The sequence below is a fragment of the Aquila chrysaetos genome, chromosome Z (assembly GCF_900496995.4).
Source record: "Aquila chrysaetos chrysaetos chromosome Z, bAquChr1.4, whole genome shotgun sequence".
NCBI lineage: Eukaryota > Metazoa > Chordata > Aves > Accipitriformes > Accipitridae > Aquila > Aquila chrysaetos.
The window spans coordinates 52,814,999-52,835,637 of NC_044030.1; the positions used below are offsets into that span (position 1 = coordinate 52,814,999).

Consider the following 20,639-nt stretch of genomic DNA (forward strand, 5'->3'; position numbering starts at 1 on the left):
AAGATTAATTTATTGTCCCTATAGACAGTAACAATATGAAAAGCAGCTTTTAGTTGGAGCCCTCCAACTGAGTATTGCACAAATATTACTTAAAAAACATAGTTCTTTTGCAGTATTAATATATGAGAATTACATTCTTCTTATATTTTTTGATACAAAATAATCCTTGCCTATCATTCAATAATCCCTAAGGCTGTGGTAATGGAAAATCTAAACTGACATTCAGAGCTGCAAATAGCAAATTTATTTAAGATATTATGGAAATGCTGCTGTAACTAGAAAACCTAAATATTTGAAAATGCGAATTTAGTACTTCTAAACAGGCTTATAGTTTACCTTTTATTTTCTAGCTGTGAGAATATTGTGGTAGAGCTTGATCTTTGTAAAAGGAGACAAAGGTGAGGATACTAGTTAAGTTGTTACAGATGCTTTTAGAAACTTTTTATATAATTAGATATCACACTTAAATACCTATATGACTAAATTTTCCATCATATGCTTTACATATTGTAAAAATTTGCCACCTATGGTCAAATCTACCACGTACTTTATGACTTTATGACTGTAGACTTGACACCCCCTTAGACTGTTACTAAACAAAACAAGGGTTCCAGCATGAACTTGTCAATTCATTGATGCTGTGACCATGAAGGTAACCTTAGGCAAGCCAGCCTAACTTCCTCTGTAGTCTGGGACATCAGATTTTAGATCTGTTAGAGTGGGTTCTCCTGGGACAGAGTTAATTTTCTTTCTAGCAGCTAGTACAGTGTTATATTTTGGATTTAGTGTGAGAATAATGTTGATAACACACTGATGCTTTCAGTTGTTGCTGAGCAGTGTTTATACTAAGTCAAGGATTTTTCAGCTTCTCATACTGAGCCAGCAAGAAGGCTGGAGGGGCACAAGAAGTTAGGAGGGGACACAGCCAGGACAGCTGACCCAAACTGGCCGAAGGGGTATTCTGTACCATATGACATCATGCCCAGCATATAAAGTGGGGGAGTGCTGGGGGGGGGGGGGGCAGATCAGTGCTTGGGGAATAACTGGGCATCAGTTGGCGAGTAGTGATGCATTTTGCATCACTTGTTTTGTATATTCCAATTCTTTTATTATTATTATTATTATTGTTATTGTTATTGTTATTGTTATTGTCATCACTATTATTACTTTCTTCCTTTCTGTTCTATTAAACTGTTCTTATCTCAACCCATGAGTTTTATGGGTTTTTTTCGGATTCTCTCCCCCATCCCACTGGGTGGGGGGAGTGAGTGAGCGGTTGCGTGGTGCTTAGTTGCTGGCTGGGGTTAAGCCACAATGGTCCTTTTTGGAGCCCAACATGGGGCTCAGCAGGTTGAGATGACAAATCCAATTGGAATGCATTAGAACAAATTTGTTATAGGCTTTCATTATATTGGTTCAATAGTTGCTGGTCACAATGTTCATTTGTTTGCTCTTAAAACTGGTGCACTTGTTCTTAAATTTGCGTTTCATAATACCTTACTTGTAGTATATGCTCCCTGTTCTGTTTATCACCCATGGGAACTAGGCTAAGATTATATATTGTTGTACTTTGTAACACTGGCTTAAGATGTGGTAGAATTGCTAGTCATGAAACTAATCTGCTATTTGTACTCAGCATTGCCGTCACCTCTGTACTTCAGGAGCCATCTGTCAGAAACTATTAATAATTACACCTTTTACCTTTTCTCCTCGGAAAGCCAATCCATGGGTGAGACACCTCCCTTCACCTTCCCCTTCTCCTCCAGACAAATTAAAATAGCTCTTGAGAATTTTGAATATCCTTAGGATGTTCAAACCAGCATGTTCGTCTTGCTATGTCTCCTGAACATGTTCCAGGTCTTGTTTAAGGTTAAAAAACTATTTAAGAATACCACTCAGACTTCTGCCCCAAGGCTGGAGAGTTATGAGTGGCAGGGTGCATGGGATAGTGTGGGCAAGTACCTAGGACACTGGGTACTTCCAATGTTTTGGAACTTCACCCCTGAACAAGTGCAGAATCCTGAAAAACTGGTAAAATATTTGGAAAAAGTATGCTGTCACCCTGGCAATTCCAGAGAGACACAAACCACTGCAATGTGCTGGGGCCTGGCCATGCCTGCCAAGACCTGTTCAAGACTATTCAGTACCTTCAAGTGGAATAGAAGGTGTCTGGATCTCATGACAAAATGACAAGCACTGCGGCTACTCCAACCCCTGCAACAGGCACCGCAGCTGAACCAGAGAAACAACCTCTGCCAGTATCAGTCACCCCTATACAGAAGAAATACACAAAAAAAAATCAGTTCACTTAGTAAGGGATGAAGATGAACCAGAGTCATCATGAGAACAGGAGGAAGAAGTAGGACCTCAAGTGTTCCCTGGTGCTTTCTTGCCTGTTGCAGAAGCATGAGGCCAACAGCAATATATTTCAAAAGTCAGTTTTGTTAAGCTCTTTTCCTCCATCTCTCTAGAGTTATTTGCATTGGGGTCATCTCCACATGTCCCTGAGTGAACTGCGAGATATGCAAAAAGATTTTGGTGGTCATCCAGGTGAGCCCATTATCACCTGCCTGCTCCAATGCTGGGACAACGGGTAGCAATTGGCACTTGTTGTTCTTCGACCCTCAGGAACCCCACAAAAGAAGGGAGAAGAGACCAGGCAGGGTAGACAGCTGTTTAATTTCCTCCATCTCCAAGGCAGCTATACCAACAGTCCACCAATACCCCTTTGGGTCCTTAAAATATCCCCTCCTGAGACAGTCTATGCCAAGGATGCACAGAGCCTCTGGGCCAGTCACAACGGGGAGTTTCTTCCGCCCATTGCTGTGGTGTAGAGCACATTTTTTACATCTTGTCCTGTCTGGACTGGTCCAAGGGCTACTGCATGAACAATCTCCCATTTAATTTCTTCAAAGCCTTGCCATTGCTCAGGGACTCATTTGAAATTGTTCTTCTTCTGGGTCACTTGATAGAGAGGGCTTACAATCAGACTGTAATTGGGAATATGCATTCTCCAAAAACCCACAATCCCTAAGAAAGCTTGTGTTTCCTTTTTGCTAGCCAGTGGAGACATAGCTTTTATTTTGTTGATCGCATCCTTTGGGATCTGACAGCATCCATCTTGCCATTTTATTCCTAAAAACTGGATCTCCTGTGCAGGTCCCTTGACCTTATTTTGTTTTATAGCAAAACGGGCTTTCACAAGGATTTGGACTATTTTCTTCCCTTTCTCAAAGACTTCTTCTGCCGTGTTTCCCCATATGATGATGCCATTGATGTATTGCAGGTGTTCCGGAGCTTCACCCTGTTCCAGTGCAGTTTGGATTAGTCCATGGCAAATGGTGGGGCTGTGTTTCCACCCCTGCGGCAGTCGATTCCAGGTGTACTGGATGCCCCTCCAAATGAAAGCAAACTGTGGCCTGCACCCTGCTGCCAAAGGGATTGAAAAAAACACATTAACGATATCAATTGTGGCATACCAATTGGCTGTCTTTGACTCCAGTTCATATTGAAGTTCTAGCATGTCTGGCACGACAGCACTCAGCAGCGATGTGACTTCATTCAGGCCATGATAGTCAGCTGTTAGTCTCTCCATTAGACTTTCATACTGGCCATATGGGGCTGTTAAAGGGTGGGCAAGTTTTGCTGATCACCCCTTGGCTCTCCAGGTGATGAATCAGCTTATGGATGGGAATCAGAGAGTCTCGGTTGGTGCAATATTGCCGCTGGTGCACCACTGTGGTAGTGATTGGCATTTGTTGTTCTTCAACCCTCAGCAACCCCACAAAAGAAGTGCATTTTGAATCATCATTTTAAGCTTAGATTTGGTTACAGTTCGTGTAGTGATAGTTCCTAACTGATATCCTGAACCTGTAAGGAAGTTTTGTTTGTTGCAGTGTTTACAATCTAATATACCTGTTCAATCTGGCTGTTATATTTCATTGTCACATAACATTCCTGTTCAATTTGATATCATTAAACAAAATTGATTTTTGAAATATATCGCTTTTGGCCTAGTGTTTCTGCGACACTAACTGGCATATTTGGCAAGATGTCGACTGAGGGGCTATTACAGAGGCACGGCTGTGCCCCTTCTACCCTGGGACTTGCCTGGGCAGAGGAGAAATGGTACGACCCAGCAGCGGTCGGGGAGAGAATAGAACAATGCCACAGTAAAAGTCGGGATGGCAAGGGAAAAAGAACTGTGCGTGCTATTCCTGGCACCTGCCTAACTCAGGCACAAGATCATTATAAAGATTTCATAAAACAACAACTAGAGATAAGACAGTCTACAGCTAAAACAACAACTGGAGGCAGACTGCCTAAAAAATACATTAAAGAGAGAAGAGGAGCATACACATTTGTTAGAACAAAGGTTCAAACTCATGCTATCACAAGCAGAAAAGCCCCCCAGTATTCTCCAAATCTGGAATTTGATTACAGGCACAGGTGAGGAGGATTGGGATGGGGACATGTGGGGATGACCCCAGTGAAAATAACTCTAGAGAGCTGGAGGAAAGGGCCTTAACAAAACTGACTTTTGAAATATATTGCTGTTGGCCTCATGCTTCTGCAACAGGCAAGAAAGCACCAGGGGACACTTGAGGTCGACCCCTGGGGTTTTGGAGTTGTGGGTATCAAGGATCCAATGCTCGCTATACTTCAACTGAAGAAGAGGTATTGGCAGCATAGGAAGGAGTTTGAGCTGCCTGAGAAGTGGTTGGTATTGAAGCACAGCTCTTCTTCGCACCCTGACTGCCGGTGCTGGGCTGGATGTTCAAAGGGAAGGTTCCCTCTACACATCATACAACTGATGCCACATGGAGTAAGTGGGTCGCACTGATCACACAGCTGGCTTGAATAGGAAACCCGAGTAGCCCAGGAATTTTGGAATTGATCACAGGCTGGCCAGAAGGCAAAGATTTTGGAATATCACCAGAGGCAGAGGTGATGTGTGCTGAAGAAGCCCCGCTGTATAATAAACTGCCAGAAAATGAGAAGCAATATGCGCTGTTCACTGACGGGTCCTATCGCATTGTAGGAAAGCACTGGAGGTAGAAGGCTGCTGTATGGAGTCCTACACGACAAGTTGCAGAAACTGCTGAAGGAGAAGGTGAATCAAGTCAGTTTGCAGAGGTGAAAACCATCCAGCTAGCTTTAGACATTGCCGAATGAGAAAAGTGGCCACTGCTCTATCTCTGTACTGACTCATGGATGGTGGCAAATGCCCTGTGGGGGTGGCTACAACAATGGAAGCAGAGCAGCTGGCAGCAGAGGCAAACCCATCTGGGCTGCTGCATTGTGGCAAGATATTGCTACCTGGGTAGAGAACCTGGTTGTAAAAGTACGTCACGTAGATGCTCATGTACCCAAGAGCCAGGCCACTGAAGAGCATCAAAATAGCCAGCAGGTAGATCAGGCTGCTAAGACTGAAGTGGCTCAGGTGGACTTGGACTGGCAACATGAGGGTGAGCTATTTATGGCTCGGTGGGCCCATGATCCCTCAGGCCATCAGGGAAGAGATGCAACATATAGATGGGCTTCTGATCAAGGGGTGGACTTGACCACGGATACTATTGCACAGGTTATCCATGAATGCGAATTGTGCTGCAATCAAGCAAACCATGTGGTTAAAAACTCTGTGGTATGGAGAGTGATGGCTGAAATATAAATATGGGGAGACCTGGCAGACCGACTATATATATCACACTCCCACAAACCTGCCAAGGCAAGCACCATGTGCTCACAATGGTGGAAGTAACCACCGGGTGGCTGGAAATATATCCCATGCCCCATGCCACTGCCAGGAACACTATCCTGGGCCTTGAAAAGCAAGTCTTACAGTGACGTGGTACCCCAGAAAGAATTGAGTCAGACAATGGTCCTCATTTCTGAAACAACCTCATAGAGAGCTGGGCCAAAGAGCGTGGCATTGAGTGGGTATATCACATCCCCTATCATGCACCAACCTCCAGGAAAATTGATACAATGGGCTGTTAAAGACTACATTGAGAGCAATGTGTTCTGGGACATTCAAATGTTGGGGTACACATTTAGTAAAAGCCACCTGGTTAGTCAACACTAGACGATCTACCAATCGAGCTGGCCCTGCCCAATCAAAATTTGATGTACTGTAGAAGGGGACAAACTCCCTGTAGTCCACATAAAAAACCGGCTGGGGAAGACAGTCTGGGTACTCCTGCCTCAGGCAAAGGCAAACCCATCCATGGGACGGCTTTTGCTCAAGGACCTGGGTGCACTTGGTGGGTGATGCCAAAGGATGGGGAAGTCCGATGTGCACCTCAAGGGGATTTGATTTTAGGTGAGAATAGCCAATGATTTAAATTGTATCATGTTAATTGCTATATAAATCTGCCACTGCATGTCATCATTATTGTAATTGTTATATGCTGTATCAATGGCATTACAGTATCACTTAAATTAATTAAGAATGAAGTTTGATAAAACTGAGCGAAGCATAGTAGTGATGGAACCAGAACTGACTTCAGTATGCAACAATCCAACATTGCACATCATCCTCCTGCTGTGTCCAATGGCAGCCACTCGCTGCACTGCACTGAAGCCCAATCCTGCTCTGCTGACTGAGTGGACTTTGTACCACCCCTCCTCCCCAGAAAGACTGGTATGACATATGGAGCCCAAAGTCATGGACTAAATGAACTCAATGGACATTTTATAGGGATGGCCCATTGACTAAATGGGAATAATATCTGTGTGTGTATATATATATGTCAAAGGACAGGAAAGGTGATGATGATTAATTGGGATGTATTGGAAAGTGTGGGACCTGATCATGATGTAAATGGTATAGAATAAGGGGTGGATACTGTCCTGGCTGTGATAGAGTTAATTTTCTTTCTAGTAGCTGGTATAGTGTTATACATTGGATTTAGTATGAGAATAATGTTGATAACACACTGATGTTTTCAGCTGTTGCCAAGTAGTGTTATATACTAAGTCAAGGAATTTTCAGCTTCTCATGCCCAGCGAGCAAGAAGGCTGGAGGCTCACTAAACTGGGGGGTAGTTGGTCGAAGGGGGTGGATCGCTGCTTGGGGACTAACTCGGCATTGGTCGGTGAGAGGTGAGCAATTGCATTGTGCATCACTTGTTTTGTATGTTCCAATTATTTTATTATTGTTGTTATTATTGTTGATATTATTATATTTATAATTTTCATTATTACTATTTTTTTCCTTTCTGTCCTATTAAACTGTCTTTATCTCAGCCCAGAAGTTTTACTTTTGTTTGATTCTCTCCCCCAATCCCACTTGGTGGGGGGCAGTGAGCGAGTGGCTGTGTGGTGTCCAGTTGCTGACTAGGGTTAAACCACGACATGAGTCCACAGGAGAGACTTTTTACCAGGGCCTGTAGTGACAGGACAAGAGGCAACAGTTTTAAACTGGAAGAGGCTAAGTTTAGATTGGACATAAGGAAGAAATTATTTACGATGAGGATGGTGAGACACTGGAACAAGTTGCCTAGAGAAGTTATGGATGTCCCATCATTGGAAGTGTTCAAGGTCAGGTTGGATGGAGCTTTGAGCAACCTGATCTAGTGAAAGGTGTCTCTGCCCTTGGCAGGGAAGTTGGACTAGGTGATCTTCAAAGGTCCCTTCCAAACCAAACCATTCCATGATTCTATGATTTTACATAGTGTATTCTTTTGCAAAGATTATTGGTATCTATTTTAACAGAATATACTTTCTAGTTAGCTACCACACTTCTTCCAATAAGGCATCCAAGCACCCAGTAAGGCATAAGCAGGCACTATCTGGCTGTTTCTAATGAAGAGTATGGGAAAATTATGTTCATAAATGTAATTAATATCTTCTCTTTGTCTCATTGTTTTTCATGTCTTCATACTTAAGTCTCTAACAGGTTTTCTTCCATAATTTTTTTCTAAACTTGTATTGATCCCACATAAACTTCTGTGCTGTGGCAAGGATCTCCACATGTTACACAAAGAATTATCCCCTTCTGTTTTAGTCTAATTTGAGGTCTCCTAGTAGTTGCAGTGCAAGAGACAATGAACTTTTGTTTTCCATCTTTCCTCTTTGTCCCATTTTCTGCTCTACAGTGTCCCTCAATCAGTGTTGGCTTCCTGTCAGCAAAGACTGTAGCAGCTATTATGGCATCTGCTGGGGAAAAATTTTTGATGTTGCATCAGTCTATTAATTTGTACATGTTCAATGTCAATCGTTTTCACTAAAAACATTGCCTGTATTTTACTGTACTGTAAACAGTGGTGGTATGTTAATTGTCTGCATGCTTTGTGGACTGTTCATTCCCTGTAGTGTATATTTGATAATTACGTTTGTCTGCATGATGCAACCACATGGGTACCAGGAGCAGGATGGTTACATTAGCACAGTGTACACCTGGGCTAAAATGCTTTGTTGCCCAGAACTAATTAGCTGAGTCAAGGTACTGCACTAATGTGTATCTAGTGTTTCTGGTACCTAAGCCACCTCTGAACACCTGAAGCTAGGTTGCTTATCTCTGCACAGCAGTACATTATGCCATGTAGGCATATCTGAAATGCTAGGTAGCAACATGAAGTCAAGACTGGTCCCAGCAGCAGCTTGAACCACCCTGGGGACCAATTCTGCAGAGAAACTACTAGGGACCTGATGCCCTTCCTGCTTTATGAGCTTGTAATAGGTTCAGCAAGTTGCAGTGACAGATAATTACACTATATGCCTCTCTTCACCTGACGTTTGGTAAATTTAGTCCTTAAACTTCTCTTAGTTTCTCTTGGGTGTACAACTGATTTATTTACAATTTTGAAGAGAAATTAAAAAACCCTTTTTTGAGCCATCTGCCAAATTAATTTGAAGTATAAATCTCTTTCACTGATTCTCTCCAAGCTTCTATGCTGAAAGTCTATCAATCAGATTTATTATTTCACTCATTGGAGAAACACTTACTGAGTCTTAACAGATGTTCAAATTCCTTAATTTCTAGATTTTGCAATTCCCCCCCTGGTCTTAACGAGTATCTTCAGCACCTCTGGGTTACAAGGCGTTTATGTTCTCACAGAAAATTTGATTTCTCAAATCTCCCATCAAGGTTGAAAAATCATTTATCCCCTGCCACACTTGTAAGGAAGATACCCTTGTAAGCAATGCAGGACTGTCACTCCTGTACTTGGTACACACTCCCCTATCAGACTGCTGATGCTTAGGGCTTAATGAAAGCTTGAGGCAGCTGAAAGTCAGAAGACAAAACTGGTATATATAATTTTTTTCTCAAAACTGTTTATAACTGGGTATAAACATACTGTTCCTGAATAAAATTGCAGAGGCAAAGTAAGTCTTATTACACTACTGGAAGACAAATTTGCCTGTTGAAAGTATTTAGAGCATTTCCTTTACAGTTCGTACAAAAAGATTCAAATAAAGGTGTTCCCAAAGCTGAGAGAATTATATGAAGTAAGAGATGGATGTTTTTCCTGAGACAGAAAGTAGAAGGTAACGAATCTGCACCTGGATCCAAAGAAAATGTGATTAGTTGGGCTTAGTATGTGCTTGCAAACGTATTAGATGCCTGCTCCTTGCTCCTTCCCTCCCTAGGCAGGGAACATTTGCTGCATTACAAAATGATGCTGGGCCAAAAGCTGACTTAGCAAGGAAGAATATAGACAAGGGTATTCAAATCTTTCTCCCTCCTCAGACTGAGGCATTTCCTATCATGTAAGGTTTATGGATCATGAAGTTCTCTGGCTAGTTAATACCTGAAACAAAAGCTTGCTCCTTTTTGTGCAGCGTAGAGATGTCCACATATACACAGAATAATTCAGTGGGCAGACCCTCCATCCGGAGTGTAGCAGACCCTGATTTAATTTTCATTCCTCCCTTTGTTTGGACTGAGGGCTCTCTTGATCAAGGGCGCTACTGTGACATTCCCAGAGTGAGCTAGGTTAAAGACTTCTGGTTTTAAATGTCAATAATGCCATGTATGAGGGCTGTGAGATGGAACAATCTTGGCATCAAATTCAGGGACTGTGGCCAACTCAGCACACCATTAGCTAGGACAGTCTAGGTTATTTTTGCAAGAAATGTGAGTTTAAATCCCTTCCAAGAAGGATCTTGATTCATTTGTCTGAGTGCCAAGTGGTACCTGGGCAGGAATGTATCTTCTAAGAGAGAAGTCTGGGTACAGTCCTCAAAATCAGATAGAGAAATGTCTGGTTTATGAATTCTAGCAGGGTGTACCTGAAGGTAGACCAAAAGTATATCAGGAAACAAAGATGGAGTCATCTAGGTAAATTCAATGTCACAAACGTAATGCTGATGGATCTCAAGGTGTGAAGACCCAGGCAGCAGACCTGGATGGGGGCTGAATGTTGGGAGTAACAATACTGGTAGACTTCTCTAGGTACTTACAGAGATTTGGAAAAAGACTTTTTGATCTCTCCAGCTTGAGTAAATTATGTAAGAGCTGTTTCTCTCTAATTTTTCTGAGGATAGTTTCAATACCCAGATCCAACATTTATTTCACTACACAGGAAAAGGACAGTGGCATTATTAGAAAAATCAACTGCAGAAGATGTCTCCAGTGCAGGTACAGATGTCTGAAGGCAGCAGCAATGTTCCTGCAGTGAAGTTCACACTAGTTCTCATGCACTGGGTCCCAGAAAAGGAGAACACACACAGTAACCTGGAAGAGGGAAGGAGAAAGGGTGCTCGTAGCCACATGAGCAGGATGATGGGATCTGTGCTGCAGGGCAGGTGGTTGCATGCAAACTAGTGGTCCAAGCTAGTTTATGCAAAGAGCAGTCCTAAAAACTACAAGGGTTTTTCTCCTGCTGCCAGCTTCCCTCCTGTCCCTCTTGTCAAGTCTTTCCTATTGTAAAACACTCAAGGGGGAGGGGGATGTGTAGGAACATCTCTCTTGCTGTCTGCAGCAGCTCCTTCCTGCTGTTAGAGTAGCATTTTACAAACCAGATGTGTATTTTGGACCTTCTTCATGTTCAAGAACATCTGTGTATGTTAAGGTAATACAGGGGTATGAGATACAATAGGTTCAATATTTTTGTGCCCTTTACCTTCCCATGTTTCTGTAGTTGCCTGGGCATTTAGAGTTCTTTTTCTCAAGGCTCAAGTTCTCAAATGATATGGACATGAGAGAGAGAAGAGCATGGGAGGGAAAGGGTGATTTTTGTTTAGTTGGGTTTAGTTTATTTTCTAAAATTACATTATTATTCTTCATTCCTCCTGCATACAAATTAGATTCAGAGTTCAAATATTATTAACAGCAGCTTTAAAATTCATCACTTTTCAGTTGTTAAATCCATTTCCTCTTGGTTTGTCCCCTTGGCAACAAAAATTAAAAGGCAACCATATGATGAAAAAAAAAAATTGCAGCTCATCCGAGCCTGTCTTCATATAACACATTTTGAGATTCTGACTGGTTGTAGACCTGATGTTGGCTCAAGCCAGAAAACTGGAGGAAGTTTATGACTGCCTTGAGATCTTGTCCTGTGCTCTGCACACTGTATGAATCCTTAAAAGGCTGGAGAAAGAAAATGGAGACTTAGCCAATGACTGTGGCAACACCATCTAGCTAGAAAATGAACTGTTTTCTGCATACAGGTTGTGAGTACAGATGGGCAACCATTTTACTGCTGAAAGTGAGGGCTTCAGCTTACTACAGTTTTGTGTTCTCATCTGGAATATTCATTCTTATTTTTACTTATGATGAAAATTTCTGGCACTTACTGAACAGGTAAGGGCAAATTTTCACATTTCATGCCAAAGCCTTTAAGAGCTCCTCATGGCAATACCACTGTGAGAAGGAATCCTTATCTATAAGAGAAGCAGCTGACCTAAACCAAAGTGCACTTTAACAGAAAAAAGTGATTTACTGAATCAGCTTCCTGGTCTAACATAGCTTTTTAAATGTTGGTGAGAGTACAGTTGAACTAAATTTATATTTGTTTCATTCGCTAAAGTGATTTTCACTTAGTACTAAATTCCTATTTAAGAATGAAGTAAAATGGACCTTTCAGTTGTCAGATAAGTGCATAAATGGGTTTATTCCAGAAACACTAACATCTTTTATGTCTTTTAGTCAGTTCAAGCCTCTTTCCTCACTGTGTTTTTTTAGTTTTTTCTAGTACTTTCTTGGTGGTGTGTAGGAACGGAGAACTCCTTTACAGCAGCCAAGCACATACAGAGGAAGGCAAGTCCGGCACCAATCAAAGCAAATTGTAAGGATTTTACATCAGTGAACCTGCCTGAGACCTTAAGAACTTGGCCAGTTACAGACATATTCATTCATGCCTGGGCCAGTAGTCTGTACCACAAAGCACCAGAAGCTTCCTCTTTTCATCCAGCTCACTGAATAGGAGATATTCTCAATATGGGAAAAGGTCGCCCCACTCTTCCTGTTTTTACAGGTGTTGATCTTGCTAGACAAAATAGCATTGATATAGGATGACAGGGATAATAGCTGATAAAGCCTTTTCCCTGGGTAGCCTCTTCAAGAGGTCAGAGCTATTTCCTTTGGATATGTCACCTGCCATCCACAAATGACTGGGCTGATGTCAATGAGCAATATGTAGTTTTCAAGTTACTAGGCAGAGGGATGTGCATTTGGCATGTTTGGATTTTAGACTCAAAGTCTCCATACTGACACCAAAGCCAACACTGTGTTGGTAATTCTCAGTCTGTAATAATCAGCTATTCAACTCAGCGACACATTAATAATGCTGGTAATACTAATAGTTTTAGTCCTAAACCAAAGTGCAGCCACATCATAGATAAGGTGAAAGAAGGACACAAATGTACATTTCAGCCTCTTCTCTACACGTAACTTAAAATTGAGAGAGATCACGCAGAGCCATGTGGAAACAGCTCCCTTGGAAAAGCATCTGTGGAACGTCACAGAGGACAGTTGTGTGCAAGGTCTCTCTGCACACACAATGACTTGGCAAAGCAATCTGTAAATCTTCGTTGCCCTCTCAGACTGACTACAACTCTGATGCTGGTCCTTGTCTGAGACTGGGAGATACCATTTTGATGGTCCAATAGGTAGGGAATGGTTTATCCAAAATGGGTAATATCATGACTATTTCTGAGAACAAAAGGCTCGAGATTGCAAATGCAGAGCTGTATTTTGCCTAAGCTTTTAACTCTGAAAAGCACTGAAACAGAAAGATCTCTCCAATTTCACAGTTTGGATCAGAAGCAAAGAATTGAAGTTGACATACACTCTTAAAGCTAATCTGCATCACGCGCTGTGTAGGGCAGGATCTCAGACCACTGATAGCTAAACAGTGCATACTGAAGAAAATACAACCTATTCGGACAGTGATAAACTGCAGATCCGTATGACAAATTGATCTATACATACTGCTCTGCTTTACTTTAGTTTAACCAATTCATCTTCAAGAGGATTTAGTCTGAAAATAAATCAACCTGCCAGAGAAATATTTCCTTTTCTTCCTATAAACATGGCTCCCTCCCATCTAATGTTCTGTAGTTCACCTGGCTGTAAAACTGGTTAATTACATGGCAATTTTTCAGATTAATTTTTATCCCTGTCTGATATCCCAGCACTCAGGGAAGAGGTGCTATCATTTTCAATACATAACTTCAACGTGATCAGCTGCGTACAAACTCCTGAACTACTCAGGTCAGTCCCTCCCATTCTGAATTTTTTAAAACTCAAGGAAATCTCTTGTAGGACCGATGAATTTTTCTAACACAAAATTTATTAATGAGATATCATCTTGTCTTTTTAAATACTAGAACAACTGTTGCATTGACAAGTACCCCTGACCACATGTTGCTCTGGACTGTGTCCCTTGAGGCACTTCTGAAAAAAGCCTTTTAAATTAGATTTTCTGAGAGTGGGGTCTGTCAAATATGTGGTCACCTTAGGCAAAACACAACATTTGGGGAAAAAAAAAAAAAAAAAAAAAAGCCTTAATCTGACAAAACCAGACTCTCCTTATAGGTATTATGTGTCTGAAAAATCTACGATAAGGTTAATATGCTTTGTCACTTACTTGGCTTCACTTCTCTGCTATGGGCAAGGCCTGTGGTTTTAAACAATCCTGTTTGTGTGTAAATAAATTCCCTTTTAATTTGCCATAATTTCAAGTATTTTGTTTTGTAGTTATAAATAATTAACATACCTTTTATGATTTTTTTACTCCGTTTTACCTTACGGGGCATACTTTCTCTTCTACGCACATGTGTAACCTCCAATAGCAATAATAACAGTTATGAAGTATGTCCCCAGGGGAGACAATTTCCCTAAAAACCTTTAAAATGTAAATCTATGCACCGTTCTTGCCAACATGTATGCTCCAGTAAGTGAAACTAATATTCTCTACTTGCCAGCATAATAATCCAAAAATTGAATAAATTCCAAGCACCAAAGTTAAGAGAAAGTTCCTAATTTTAACTGTGCATAACAACATGCATGCTGTTAACTTCCAACTGCATAGCTACTTCCTGCCATCTGACTTTTGAAGCATAGCTTTTATGTTGAGGTGATGGAGGACAAGAGTGTTACATTTAATTTGACTGTATGCTTCTGCTAGTATAACTTCTGGAAAATGTAGTACAAAAGTATTGTATTCTAAAGAGCTCCATAAAAAAGAAGAAAGATGGTGATCCAGCCTTATTTGGATAGATAAGGATAGAATGCATAACCACATAGTTAATATATTTAGATTTGCAGCTATAGCAATTAGGATCAGAGTTACCTTTGATCTCAGATTGGTTTTCTACAGTTTAATTCCACTTAATGCAATGGATTACTCTTCATTTACGCATCTGGGAATAAAATTTGATCTATAATAATTATCACCATTTTCTAACAAGGAAGATTGCTATTAGTTGTGTTTAACCTAAAATTTGAGTAAATGCTCTGCTGAAAAGTGTAATATTGTGTCTATGTGTGCATAAATACTCATGAATATACATTAACCAAATGATGGTGTAATATTGAAGGATAAGCTTATAAAAGCAGAAATGTATTCAATTTTTAATTAAGGTAGTGCTTATGAAAAGGGTTTTTTGGTCTCTTTTTATGTTTTACTCTAAGTTTGGAGATGGAATTTTTCAAGCATAAATATAAAATATACAAATATTTCTGAGTCCTTCCCCTCAGAATTCTTCTAGGTCCCTAAAAGATATATTCTACCCATTCTACAGTGGGGCATGCAATACCAATGCCCATACCCAAATATAATACCCAGAGATGAAACTAAACGATTACTGTTGTGAATGCATCTTTTTTGTTACAAAATAAATTGACTTGTTCCATAAACGTTGTCAAATGTGTTTCACAGGCAACATCCTTCTCACAGTGAAGTCAATATTTGCGACTCAGAGCAGGATCAGACTCTCACTCTCATTTCATTTGCTAGATCCTGTTCCCATTACTATTTTAAAAGACTGCGTTTCCAACAGTGGTGTGATGAATGATTTAATGGACACATAGCCTTGTTTTTGGTGCCCCTGTTATTTTTGTTAAGACTTTTTTTCTGAGTTTACTTCTCCTTCATGTTTTCTAATAAATCTAAGCAGTATATCATTAATATTAATTGCTGCTATTTTACCATCAGTAAGTAAATCATGAAGGCAGATCTCATCCAATATTGATACTTCTACCATGAGTATATTATAAATTGGCCTGAGAAATGAAATATTACTGGAGATTAATACTGGATAACATGAAACGTTTTAGTTCCCCTTCATCTTCTCCTTAAGAGTCCTTTCTGACAGAATATTATATTATGGATTTTGTAGTTGTAATGGTCGGTTGAAGAAAGCTTATGTTTTAAAAAACTGCCTGCAGTTTTTATTTAAAATCACGTGGATAAATGTATGCAGATATATCAATTATTTTTTAGTTTGTAAACACATTTAGACTTGAAATACAAAGTAGATTCTCTTTCCTCATATTTTAAGGACATTTTAAGGTCAGCATCTCTCAAAATTACACAACATTAAAGGCCACAGTACACTAACGAAGCCATGACATAATTTAAACATCATGTGTCACTGTACATTACTTAACCCACCCTGGAGAATCATTAATACTTTGAGACCCTCTTTTTCTGGGAAGGGGTTGGAGAGGTAATATAGTTTCCTCATTGTAGAATCAGTGAAATGACTATCTTTTTGTCCTACTTGATAACACTCCTGGCAAAAAGAAGAAATGAGTAAACAGTAATTGCTGATGTCTTTCTAGTTACCTTTCTAACCTATTAGCAGGTATATCTGCAAGCCCACTAGTGTATTCCAACCCCTAATAGTATGCCTTGCTATTTGCTAGACCTGTGTCTGCATGACTCTTCGTAAGTCATCAGCTACTGTCCATGAGAGCTCATTATGTTACTGTGATGCAAACTCCCGTTACAGATGTGCTGTATGTTTACCAAAAGGGCTAGGTTTGTGGGTACAGCTATGTTAGCATAATTATACCCAGGCAAATATTTTTAATACATGCACGGCCTAAGGTAGCGTGATGTTTTGAACTTCAGAAGGTATAATCTCCTTAATATGTACTTCAAGGGACTTGAAAAAATCTGAATATAACTGAAAATACAATTCTACCTGAGAATAGCAGTTTGCATGTTAAAAAAGTTATCTGAAAGGTATATCCCATACAAACACAAATTGCACTGGGAAGAACTATTACACAGCTGAAGTTGTTATACATCAGGAGTAAAGTACCTTTGTACCTAATTTTGACCTGGTTTTAGCTCCAAATAAAATTACTAGAGTCACTGTATTTTACTCCAGTGGGATGCAATGGTTAAAGCCTGAGCAACAGAAGACATAACAATAGTTGTCTGATATTGCACTCATCTAATCTACTGCGGCTTATTTATTGAACAATGATACATGCAAACAAATTGTATCTTATTTTAAAGATTTCATTCTGGATTCAGTAAAGGCTCATGTAACACAGAAAGCCAGTGGGACAGTTTATAGAGCATTCAATGCCCTAGCTATAGCAAACAGAGCCTTTATATTTCATTTAAAAAAGCAATATGCTCACCAGCCCATGCTGGATCGAACAATGTAACCTGTGAATAAAATCTTGAAAATTATTTTTCCTTAGTTAAGAAGTGGAAGAGTGATTGTTAAACAGGTGTAATTACATGCATATTTTAATATACCGCAGAGGAAAAGGCAGCTAATCATTTGGAGTTCTTCAAACTTCCAGCTGTAATAAGCAAGAGAAATATTGTTTGGAGGGTCAACATTTTTTCAGAAGTTAATCTCCCAAATTAAAAAAAAAAAAAAGTCCATGCAATGTACAAAGAGGTTTGTTTCATAAAGTTGACATGATAGATGTTCTGCTTGTGAAAGTGTGTGTACTGGGATTGCATTTATTGATCCTCTCTCAAATAAATAGGACAGTATTCCGTTCTATTTCCAAACCGGTAACTTTCTTTACATTGTTCGTGGGACAAAAAACCCACCCTAAACAACTGTCACTTGAATATGATGACGCTTACAGTTAAAATCCATTTGGAGAAAGAACAAAACCAAATCAGAAGGCAAGGCGAGGCAGAACGCACCGAGCCTCCGCGGAGCCAGGGCCGACGTGCCCAGCAGAACAGCCCGGGTTCCCCTCCCCGTGCAGGGTGTTACTTCAACCGAGCCGCCCGAGCGCATCTGCGACAAAGAATTACCTTCTGGCAAGGAAAAGGGGAGACCGTGATCCTGAGGACGTTTGCAAAGTGAAGCAATGCTAACAAACAGTAAAATACTTCCACTTCTTGCAGAACTTATTTTTTTTGTGGTCGTTGCAAACACTCCCGCGTTACGTTCTTTATTCTTATGATGTGCATACAGACGTGAAATGGACACAGCATCTTCCTTACTTTTAGTTAAGACGCTAACCAGCTGTTGCTTACAGGGAAAAATCATCCTTTCCTTAGCCCTATGACCTTACTCATCATTTCGTCTAACTTCATCACGGACTGCTTGTTGTTTCTTTTTTTTGTCTAACATTTCCAAACATTTCCCATCTTCCTCCGTTCCAGCCCAGGCTCGTCTTGTTGAACCAGAAGGGCTACGGCGGGGGCTAACCGGGCAGCAAGACGGGGCAGCCAGCCCCTCGCCGCACCGCAGGGCCAGGCCCAGCCGGAGGAGGCACGGCACCACCTGGAAGAGCCAGGGGTGAGCGCACCGCTGCCGCCGCCGCCGCCGCCGCCTTCGTTTCACCGGCCCGGGAAGGAGAACCAGGGCAGCCCAGCTCCTCGGTGTCATCCCCAGCAAGGCGTGCGCTCCGCCGCTCGGCCCCCTCTGCCGTCGCGCCCGCAGCCGCGGGGAGAGAAACTTGGCTGGAAGGGCTGCGACGCGACGCGACCCGACACGCCAGGGAGGCAGCGGGCCGGGAAACCCCCAAACGTGGCCCCCCCCCCCCCCCCCCCCCTTGATACCGCTGCCCCCCCCGCTGTCGGGATGCGGCCGCCGTCCCGCTGCAGGCGGCGGGCTCCGCGCTGCGGGCGGCCGCGCCGGGGGAGCGCTGCGACCGGAGACCCGCCGGCGCGGGCGCGGGGGGGGGGGCTGGGGCCGGGGCCGGGCTGGCGGGGGGCGGCGGGGCAGGATTAGGTTTCAGGCCGCCGGGGCGTGCCTGAGCGCGCTTCCCCCGCGGCGCGGCTCGGCGCCGTTACTTGGGGGCGGGAAGGGCGACGGCGGAGAACTGGGGCCGGGCCGCGGGGCCCGCCGAGCCGCCGGGGTAAGCGGGGCGCCGGGCCGGGGAGCAGGGTGATCCCGCCGGTGTCGTCTTTCCGGGGCTGCGGGCAGGGCGGGGAGGGGTCCGCCGCGTCGCTGGAGTTTTGAGCGGCCTTTTAAAACACATTCACCCCGCCAAGTTTTATTTATTATTGTTCTGCTGGTCCGGCGGGTTTGGCCGGGGCCCGGGGCGGGGGTGGGGGTGGTTGGAGGACGACAGAGGCCGTGGAGCCGGGGGGGGGGGGGGGGGGGGGGTGAGCCTGTTGTTCCCCCCGCCCCGGGCCGAGCTGTCCGCGGGCGGCGGGGAGCGGCGCTGGGGGCCGGGCCGCGGCTCCGGCCTGCGGCAGGCAGTGGGTCCGCGGGCTCGGGCGGCCTGGCGGGGAGCCGTCCGCGCGTAAACAAAAGCCCGGCCTCCCGCACCGGCTGCTGCAGGGAGCTCTGCCCCCCCCCCGCCCCCTTTCCTCCTTTTAACCCCAGCGGGAGTGTTTCATGCCGGGGGCGGTCTCCGCATCTGCTGCCGCCATAGACCTGCGGGCGGCCGCGGCCCTGGGGGGGGGGCTCCTGGGCGCTGCGGCCCTCGCCCGGCGCTTGCGGTCGGCGGCGTTGAGACTCGCTGGGAGGCAGCGCCGGTCCGGGGGCCCCAGCGAGGCCAGCGGCTTCCTCCGCGGCGGGTGTGCGGGCTCCTGGCGGGGCAAGTCCTCGGGTGCCCGTTCCGGTACCTGTTGCCGTGCTGATCTTGGCGCTTCTCGCAGGTCCGGAGCCCGCTGTAGCCCTGCAGCATCCCCCCACCGCCGGTCTGCATGTAAACGTGACCGTTTTGGCAAAGTGGAAGCGGAGGGGCGAGGCGCAGGCCTCGCATGTGCCCTGTGATGGGTCTGGTTGTGCAAAGGCAAGGATCTGCTTTTTGGGATGGTTTGTTTCTCGTGTGGTGTACCCCCTTGCTGCCGTTACCTCCCTACGTTTACTGGAAACAGTAGTAGGAGGAAAGAAAAAAGTAAGACTCTCACAAAGCCGACCATTTGAACTCCGTGTACCTCATTTAAGAGATTTGCTTTGCCATTTGGCTGAACAGTGTATTCTTTTTTTCCCCTTTTCTTTCGCTTTTCTAAACACTGTCTCATCCCTTTATGTTTTTACTATTTAACACGTGCAGAAGGTTTTGTTAGTGTAAGCTGTTGAAGAGAAAACGTCCTTACTGGCTTCGGTGCCAGGAAGTGTAGCAGAGTCGCTTGGTGGAGCAGAGCAGTGATTTACTGTCATCAAGCTGAAGGGTCTGAATTCTGCCGTTGCAGAAGTCTGTTGTGTAATGCCTTGTGGTTTCCATATCAGCACTGTTTTCCAAGATAACAGCAACTTGTTGGGAGGGAAGAATCTAAACTGGAAAAGGGAAAAGTGGTAAAACATTTTTGGGAAATGTTATTTGATGCTCCTGTGTAGATGGAAAGTAATGTAACATTAGAAAAAAAGAATGCAGAATGAAAATATCTAAGGACATACCCACCTTAACTAGCAACATTTTTTATGACAGAAGACATCAACTTGGTTTTTTTCTTTTCAAAATTATTATCCCTTTTTAGTATATATATTTTTTATGTTTCCGTGGCTTGTTAATGGTAACGTGCATGTAACATTTGCTGATTAGCACTGCTGTTTCTAACGGCTTCCTTTGTGCTTTCAAGAAGCCTTTTCATCAGGAATTGGATACATTCTCCCCTCTCTTTGCACAAAAGTGCACTAGGAAAGTTAGATCAGTATCAGCACTATGGAAAAGAGAACTGCACTACTTACATACTGATGGATGATCTTTACATTCCATCTGGCTCTGTGAATTCTTCAGAGAGGAATGCCATACAACTTCTCAGTCACGCAGATCACTGTAAATGGTTTTGTTTTAATAGATAACA

At 43.0% G+C, this 20,639-nt stretch overlaps 1 protein-coding gene across 14 annotated transcripts in view; it reads left to right on the forward strand.

Moving 5' to 3' along the window:
* Nucleotides 1-18,616: 18,616 nt before the first annotated feature.
* The window catches only part of MPDZ (multiple PDZ domain crumbs cell polarity complex component), a 97,977-nt gene continuing 95,954 nt past the window's right edge, over nucleotides 18,617-20,639 (forward strand). For 9 of the 14 annotated variants that reach the window (XM_030003719.2, XM_030003722.2, XM_030003728.2 and 6 more), the window contains exon 1: nucleotides 18,617-18,739. The gene's annotated coding sequence lies outside the window, so the exon portion shown is untranslated. The remainder of the gene's footprint in view (nucleotides 18,740-20,639) is intronic. The other 5 variants (XM_030003724.2, XM_030003723.2, XM_030003727.2 and 2 more) reach the window with 1 other exon arrangement.